The following is a 9,567-nucleotide window of genomic DNA, read 5'->3' as shown; positions in this document are numbered from 1 at the left end:
GTGAGTAGCTACCCAGATAGCAAGGAAACATTGAAACAATGTTTAGTCAATATCAGGCGATGTCATTGAATCAACGTTGAGGTGTGACGTTGACCTAACGTCACTCTTGCACCCTTTTTTAATATTGAAACAACGTCAGGTTTTGATATTGAATCAATGTTGAAACCTGACATTGATTCGACGTTATATTTTCTAATACTGTTGACATTGAAACAATGTCAGATTCTGATATTGAAACACTGTTGAACTATGATGTTGATTTTCCAACTCTTTTGCACAGTTGCTTTTTATTGAAAAAAAACAAAAAAGGTCAATAGACATGTATCATTTGCAAAAAGACAAAGTTTCCTATTTACATTTCTATGTTTCACGTCACTTTTTATTATTTACTCCGGGATGGGGATGGATGATGTGCGTCCTGCGCCACCCGTACGATCTGGAGCTTATCTGAGCCACTTCTGGACTGCTTAAGCAAAGACCAACTCAGACATAGAGTTCGCCCCTACCTGCTGGATCAGGCCATCTAGGACAAAAATAGACACACACACACACACACACACACACACACACACACACAAAAGACAAAAAAAGGGAATTAGAGCACATGAATAAGCTCTTGTTAATTGTCTCCAGCAGGGAGAAAGTATGTAAACTCCTAGGCTGATAAACATGACAGTCACCAGGCGGAAATCAGCAAACTGACCTGAAAATGTGACATAGGAAATGTGAAACGCACCCAGCACATCAACTGATACCTTTATTGTTCACTTTAGGCTCATAAAACTACAATAAACGGTAAAACTTACCAAATATGCATCTGCACAGCGCTGTCTCTTTAAATGCCCTTTTTTGCTCTGTAAGGTCCTTGGTTTTTTCCCCTGCCCAGTTGAGTACCGAGGCCAGCTCATTTGGCGGTGCGGTGGACTCGCACCTCCAGTGTGGTCCCTCCAATCAAGGCAAAGCGTCTCACCTATAGACACATTTTAAGTGATGGAATTAGCGTGTCTCATATCTTAAATGTGTACACAAGTGCTTGTGTGTTTAATCAACAGGCCATTGTTATGTATTTTAATCACATCTGACAGCTATTACGCTTTATAGTTACAAAGTGTATACTTACCATTGCCTTATTTGCCTGATTGAAGAGCTGCCCCTGCATTGTTTAGCTCCTCCATGTTGTGCAAGGGCAAATCCAGAGGCAATACCCCAGCATCTACAGATTCATTGCAGCAGGGATGGCGGTTGGCTCTGACCTCTTCACGGAGTTTGTTAACTGCATCATTAACATCTTTTGTGAGGTCGCATCTGTTTCAAAGAACAATTCTAGAAAGATTAATGGCTTAAGCAGTGGGAGGCGAAAAACTAATATATCCATAAGTGATAGACTTATATGCAGATTGTTAAGCTAAGTTGTTGTAACTGCTAAAAGTGTAAAACTAGTTTTTGCCTGTCACATATATTTGATATTTGTATATGTAGCTTGCCATCACCAGTGTGTGAATGGGTGGATGACTGAATGTGTAAAGCACTTTGGGGTCCTTAGAGACTAGTAAAAGTACTATACAAATATAGGCCATTTACCATTTATACCATGTAAACTGTGAAATTCCAAGATTTTCAAACTTGCCTTGTAATAGTGGCCTCACAGAGTCTCTGGAATCTACAGAAAAAAAATCACAACAAGATGACATTCAGTATAAATTGGTGTTTTGAAGATAAGAGTACAATGACATTGTGATGCAGCTTTAAAACTATTTTAAAAGCATACCATCTATAGGGAAGACATCGACATCAGACTGCATGCTGGGGAGATCGCAAAGCTGTGTTGGTTTGTGTGTTGTGCCGGAGTGGCGAAAGGTGCCGGAAGCTGGGTGGGGCATTATGATGGTTGCTATCAGTGGGCTGGGGGGCAGACTGCGGAGTGGTGAGGGCTGTTTAGAAAAAGATATTTTTTTAAGTATTTAAGAATACAAACAACTTTTCAAAAAAGTTTCCTTGTGTCAGACACAGATATGTACACAGACACTAGACATTATTTTATTACCTGGTATTTTCACTCGAGGGGCTCGAGTATGGTGCTCATCCTCTGAGTCCGTATATGTGTACAGGGGATTTGGTCTAAAGAAAAATTAAAAACGGTCCAATTGTAAATGTTTTGGCATATTTTTTCCTAAAATTACAGTTTGATTTCTAACAACACACAGGAAACAGAGACGTGCAAGAAGGTACAGTATACAAGGAATTTTTGAAGTGCACAAGTGTACACGGCTTTGGAGTTTTAAAAAGTTTACAAACTTCCACTTTTTGGACTATATTATGTGGTGATACTAGAGTATGCAAGCACCACAGATATGTATAAAAGACAAGATCATACATTCTTAACAATCAAAGATATGTTTGTGAATGAAAAAGTTTTACTTGTGCTTTCTTTTAAGACTGGTCTGGGTTTCTGCTTCGGACTGAAGGTCAGACGTATCACAGTGTTCACGTAGAGATCTCTGAAGACTGCGTTTTGCTTCGTGAAATGTGCCTGGAAATACAAACACAATGTACAGCCAGACATACATTACGTGTGGACAAAAGGTGCAAACGCATAGAAAAATCAGCATTTTCAGAAATACGCCTGTACGTGTGGACGTAGCCTTATTCATTAGTCAAGGCACAAATGGAAAGTCATGTACGCGTGCAACGTAAAGTTAGGTGAGCGTGCAACGTACAGTCATGTGGGCATGCCGCGTGAGCATTCAAACTGAGTGGGTGCTCTCCAATCATCAAAAGTAACAAAGTCATTCAACACGTTTATACAGTTAACTTTACGTTTACCAATCATATATCACAGATTTACACTTTTTTGTAGTACTATGCTAAAAAGCAACTACAGAGCAAAAGTCTGGGTCAATGGTCGCCGAGGTGACGGCAAGGCTAACAAAGGAACCCTCGAAGCGTTAGGTTAGCTTTGTAAGGGAATATGACTCAAAAGTATGAAACGAAAATGTTTTATTTGTTGATAGACTTTGTTCGCAGTGCAATTTATTTTTTGCCAGCCTTTAAGATAAAAGTAAACACAATTTCGGGCTCCCACATTTTGTACATTAACGAGGTTTTTTTACTATTATTCAAATGCGACCGTGGAAATAACTAATAGAAGAAAATGCATTCATTCTTACCTTATACTAACCATGGTGCAGGCCAGAGCAGTGCCTTCTCCAGTCAATTCCGCTGAGAGTAAACATAATGTCCCACTCGTTACCTGGAGGGATGTACCACTCTGATAGGGGTGCTGCGGAATAGTCCAAGTGATCGCTGCTTTAATTTCCCGGTGAAATATACATAAATTGCACGTCGACACGATTTTTTAAAGCTGGTGAACTAGACCAAAAGTCATTGATAGCAAAAGAACAATAAATCTACTTTCTCCGGTACTTTATACCCGCTCAGTTGCAATGCAATTTAATGCTCAGCTACAAATCGATGGCTTTTTGATGGTGACCGGCACCGAATAATGGTCAACTATAAATAGACGTTTTCTCGACGTTGTTGTTGTCACCTGGTCAACTACAAATAGATCAAATATCAATGACAAAAAAACAACGGTAAATCAACATCATTACAATGTCCCTATAGTAAGACCGTCGGTTTACAACAGTATTTCAATGTTGTTACAACACTGGCATTTCAACCCTGACCATAACAACGGATCGGATGAAAAATCAACATCAATTCAATGTCGTCTTGCTATCTGGGTAATATCCGCCGAAGGGATGTTCGACTAATGCCACTCTCCAGTGACATGCGGCGAGTGCTACGCTGTGGGCTCTTGCTGAATGAAGCTAGGACAGCCACTGATGTTTCTTCATTAGTGACAGTTTTCTTGCGTCCACATTTTGGCAAATCCAACACTGAACCAGTTTCACGAAACTTAGCAAGCTGTTTGCTAACTGTAGCATGGGAGATGGGTGGTCTCATAGGGTGTCTTGCACTGAAATCTGCTGCAATGACCCAGTTACTGCGTTCACCAGATATCAACACAATTTCAATCCGCTCCTCACGTGTTAACCTCTTCGACATGTCAATGGCTGTGAACAAAGAGAAACTTGTAAATAACTCATGAAAGATTAAAGTTACGCTGAAACCAAGCACACCATTGTTTTTCTTGTGACATTACCAATAAGTTTGACGTGTCACATGGCCCTCTTCCTATTGAAAAAACAAAAGTTGTATCCAAGATGGCCGACTTCTAAATGGCCACCATGGTCACCACCCATCTTGAGGGGTTTGCCCCCTCGCATATACTAATGTGCCACAAACAGGACTTTAATATCACCAACCATTCCCATTTTATTACGGTGTATCCATATAAATGGCCCACCCTGTAGTTTGCTTCCTGTTTAAGAGAGGGCCAACTTTGAGTATAAACTAGTTCAGAGGCTGACAGGATGTAGACAGAAAGTGAAACTAGGCAGAGTGTACTCCAGAGTTGTTTTGATCGACGTATAAGAGAACTATATATATATACGCATTTGGCTTGTAACGTTTTAGACGTGTGGGTGCTTGCTAGTGTCCGCAGCTCTCCTTTTCCGGAAATGTAAAATAAAGATGATTTTTTGAGCTTTGACCACACTGAGTCGGGGTCTTTCTCTGTTGGTAAAAGAATTTAAAAGGAACCGAATTTGATAATAGACAATGGATGGGTGGCAGAAGTGGCACGTCGTGTGCCTGGCGGGACTGTCTATTGAGGACATAGAAGACATCTACTGTTAAAATCTCCCAGTTCTTTTAATCTTTGGGCTGAAGGAAGGACAATACTCGGTGTATAAATGCTCAATCAACAATCATTTATTTCCATATAATTCAACACTTAAGAGCATAAGAACCATCATGATGGGGAGACCTGCCTGCAGAGGGTCACAGCAAGTCTCAAAATGGTGACGGGTTACTCAGCCTTTTATAGCCCCTAATGGCCCCCACCTAGTCATAAAAAGCCTAAACATTCACATGTTTTCTCTCTTACGGCGCCTAAGTTATGACCTCGGCTCCCTGTCTTTCTGCTCTCTGTAAAGGTGGGGGTATGGAATGTGGTCTTTTCTCTTCTATTATCAGCACAAGGTCCTCTGCACCCAACATTCTCTTCATGATTCAGCAGTATGAAATGTCAAGAAACAGTGTAACACATTCAACAGTGTCGAGTGATACAGGTCAATCCAATAGATCTAATGATTTTCACACTCTTTTAAGTCAGAAGTATAATGCAAACTAAAACTACATACTGATCACACACTCTATATTAAGGGGTATAATATGATCTACAGCAATGTCATAATTCAACTACTTTGATTACAGATATAAGGTAACATATGATAACAGAATAATCTCACACTACCTATTCGGAACCATGATAACAGGGTTCTCCCTGATTGAAGCTGGCTTTTTTTCTTTGTTTCTGTTCTCAAACTGTTCTCCCATTAGGAGCTCAGTCTGAGTGGAGTTGTTTTTCTTATCAGCCTACCTCGCTGACCTGTCTTCCTAATGTGATGTTTGTGTAAACTATGTTTGGTCGAAGGTTTCCTTTGTTAGTGCGCATGCGCCACCTAGCATGCTGCCTGCTGTAACCCATAATTTCCTTCGGGATTAATAAAGTATTTCTGATTCTGAATAATAACTAATAATGAATGAGATGAATAACTAATAACTGTATAGGAGATCTGTACATCTACTATACGGTTATTAGTTATTATTCATCTCTGGCTCTCTTCCACAGTGTGTCTTTGTCCTGTCTTCCACCCCTCATCCCAACCGATTGCAGCAGATAGCTGCCTCTCACTGAGCCTGCTTCTGCTGGAGGTTTTCTTCCGTTCTGTTCTCCGTGACTGTCTCAATCATTTTGATGATATTCAGATTTTTTTTTCCAAGACACTCTCTGATCATGAGCTTCAACTTGTGCTGCAGTGTCTCCTGGAAAACAAAATGTTTGTGAAAGGTGACAAATATGAGTTTCCTGGTGACTCATTTCCTTCCCACAATACATCATTGAAAAAAGACTGATCAACAGACCCAGCTAAGGTCCAGGCAGTGTTTGATTGGCCCATCCAATCTACCCGGATGCATCTACAAAGATTCTTGGGGTTTGCCGATTTCTATTTAATTCGCAACTTCAGTAAGCTGTGCGCTACTTCTCACAAATCTCATCTCATGGAATGACCTTACCCAGAAAGCCTTTTCAACCCTCCAAAATCTGTTTGTGTCAGCGTCTGTCCTCATTCACTCTGACACCTCTCAACAATTCATCAAGGAAGTTGATGCCTCGAATTCTGGAGTCACAGCTGTAATCTCAGTCAAAAGAAGATAAAATACATTCTTGTTCTCTCGTCACCTTGCGTCTCCCTGCAAAACATAACTATGATGCTGAAGATCAGGATTTCTCAGAGATGAACACTGTGAGATGCTGACTGAAGCTCGACAATATTCATGAAATATAACTTGTTAAAAATACATCTGGCACAATTCAAATATCAGAAAATAAGTGAATGCTTACCTGATGTATTCACAGAAGAGATCTCTGGGGTGCAGTAATGTTTACTAATAAAGGATTCTATCCTGGTTAACCATAAATCTATGATTTTTAAATATCATCTCTCAGTAAGTTAGCAGCATTGTGGTGCGATGATTGTTGCCTCACAGCAAGAAGGTCCTGAGTTCAATTCCACCACCTGGCCGGGGCCTTTCTGTGTGGAGTTTGCACGTTCTCCCCAAGTTTGCATGGGTTCTCTCCGGGTACTCCGGCTTTCTCCCATAGTCCAAAGACATGCAGCTAGTGGGGACAGGTTAATTGGTCATTCTAAATTGCCCATAGGTGTGAATGTGGGTGTGAATCTGAGTGTGAATGGTTGTTTATCTATATATATGTTAGCCCTGTGACAGACTGGCAACCTGTACAGGGTGTACCCTGCCTCTCGCAGGGTAGTTGGGAAAGGCCCCATCCCCCCCACCGCGACCCTGAAAAGGATAAGCAGAAGAGAATGGATGGATTAATGGATCTCTCAGTAAACTATAAATTAATAACTATTGAAGGACATTGATCAATGACAAAATATCAGGCCATTCACACAGAATTGGGGAATGGCTGCAATCACAGAGAGTTGTACCCTTAGGCCCCTTCCTCCATTCAGATATGGTTTTTACCTTTTCACGCAAATGGCCTCCTTGACTCCCTGCTCAAACCCGCGTTCCTTACTGTCCAGGATGTGTACATCGTCATCATTGAAAGAGTGTCCACTGGTCTATAGGTGTAAATAGACTGCGAAGTCCTGGCCTGACAAATTAGCTCTTCTGTGTTGTGCCATCTGCTTAGCCTGAGGTTGTTTGGTTTTCCTGATGTATAAATCCTGGCAATCCTCCTGGCACTTAACAGTGTACACTATATTACTCTGTTTATGCCAGGGGACCAGATCCTTGGGATGGACCAATTTTTGGCGCAGCATGCTTTGTGGTTTGAAAGCCTAAGAGGTGTTTAGAGAAAATTGCTCTGAACTGCTCCAATACCCCTGACACATAAGTGATCACTACGGGTTTTCGCATAGGCTGCTGTCCTTCTTCTCTCCTCAATTGCCTGGAGCTTTCTTTAGGTGCCATCCCATCTTTGACAACTGTCCAGCTAGGATAACTACATTTACTCAGTGCCTTCTTAATATGATGTTCTTCTGCTTCCCTGGCTGCTGTATCTGTGGGGATGGTTTTAGCTCTATGTTGTAGCATCCTGATGGCACCCAGTTTGTGCTCCAGTGGATGATGGGAGTCAAACTTTAAAAACTGATCTGTATGCATTGGTTTATGCAACACATAAGCTTTTAAGTGTCCCCCATTACTGATGGAAATCTCACAATCTAAGGCGACTAACCTTGTCATTTTTCATATCATCCCTGGTGAACTTGATGTGTTGGTCCACCGAGTTAATGAGATCAGTGAATTGTGGTAAATCCTGAGATTTGATTTTCACCCAGGTGTCATCCACATACCTGAACCAATGACTTGGTGGTGTTCCAGGGTTGGCCACAATGGGTGAAACTGGGGAACCCATGGCACACCCATGTGTCTGTTTATAGTACTGACCCTTGTTTGTGAAATAGGTGGAACGAAGACACAATTCCATGACCAAACACACTTGGTCGGAGCTATGTCCACTGCTTCAGTGTCTGGGAAACAAGTGAAGAGAGATGCCACATCATACAAGATCATTGTTTCATCTGCCTCCATAATGACATCTCTCACCTTCTCAACAAAATCTCAAGTGTTCTGGATCTGGTGTTTAGAGCTACCTACCAACGGTTTGAGGATCAAAGCCAGAAACTTTAAGATCAATTGTCTATATGATCCACTCAGTCACCTATAATATCTCAAAGGTGCACCCTGTTTATCTATCTTTGGTAAACCATACAGACTTGGTGTAGCTTCCCCTGGGTATAGCCTGTGGTATGAGGTCAGGTCAATAGCATTGTCTTGTTCTAACTGTTTCAGACAATCTATCACCCTCTTTCTGTAACCACTACCTCTCCTCTATGAATGCTGGAGGCAATTTAAGTGGAAAAGGAAAGACCATCTCTGAATAGAGGAGGGGCTTCTAAATTACATCTTTCACCATCTTACAGTGCTGTGGCTGTGCTGAGATTGCAACCCCAACTCTCTTTAAATGGTGCTAATGGCCATTGATCAACTGTCACTGATCAATGGTCATGACATGCATATAACTGGAACAAGAAACTGACGTCACAGCCATTTTTCGGTGCTAGTTTTAGTCAATATGCAGATTTGCTGTTTATAAGGTTGGGGAAACCTGCAGTCAGCTGAGACTGACGAAGTTTGGATGAGTGATAAAACGTTTCTCCCACTAAAAACGCTACACCCAGATGAACAGAATCAACTTTTTGGAAGTCCAAGTGATAATAGCTTTAATTTCTCTATCAACTGTAAATCAATGACATTTCAATATAATTTCCTAGTCAACTATAGATCACTGGCTTTTCAATAGTGGACAGATGGGATGTACCACTTTGAGAGGGGTGTGCCATGGAACAGTCCAATTGATCATAGCTTTAATTTCAGGTCAACTATGAATAGATGATCAATCAATTATAAAAGGAAAACTCTGAATCAATGTTATTCCAATGTCATCACTATTACAGTGAGGTTTCATCGGTATTTTAACACTCATTCAACATTTATTTAGCATTGACTGTGATAATTCAGATGAAAATTCAACATTGATGTCATCATGCTATCTGGGACAGATGCTGGTAGGATGAGAAAGACATCGCTTGCAGAGTCCTTTGGTGCTATCCAGGGACAGAGAAAGAAAATGTAAAACTGTTGCTGAATTTTGGAAAGTGACTTACATCTAGGCTTAGGTTTTTGTATTGATGAGTAGACAATGGGAATTGCCCAGATCCTTAAAAGTAACCTGATCAAAATGCTCTGGACCCCAGACTGGAGCAAAAAAGGTTTCCTTCCACGAGGACCTGAAGCACAAGCCAAGACGAAAAGGGAGTGGCTTTGGGGGCCACTGCAGTGGTCTAG

The 9,567-nt window shown here is 41.1% G+C and overlaps 1 long non-coding RNA gene across 1 annotated transcript; it reads right to left on the bottom strand.

Moving 5' to 3' along the window:
• Positions 1 to 353: 353 nt before the first annotated feature.
• Positions 354 to 1,359, bottom strand: LOC120440277. The gene is made up of 3 exons (XR_005613217.1): positions 1,121 to 1,359; positions 807 to 970; positions 354 to 523 (listed from the first exon to the last, which is right to left on the bottom strand). It is a non-coding gene; the product is annotated as an uncharacterized LOC120440277 (long non-coding RNA).
• Between the last annotated feature and the right edge of the window lie 8,208 nt (positions 1,360 to 9,567).

This window comes from Oreochromis aureus, linkage group 1 (genome assembly GCF_013358895.1).
Source record: "Oreochromis aureus strain Israel breed Guangdong linkage group 1, ZZ_aureus, whole genome shotgun sequence".
Taxonomy (NCBI): Eukaryota; Metazoa; Chordata; class Actinopteri; order Cichliformes; family Cichlidae; genus Oreochromis; species Oreochromis aureus.
This window is presented reverse-complemented; position numbering and strand designations above follow the sequence as displayed.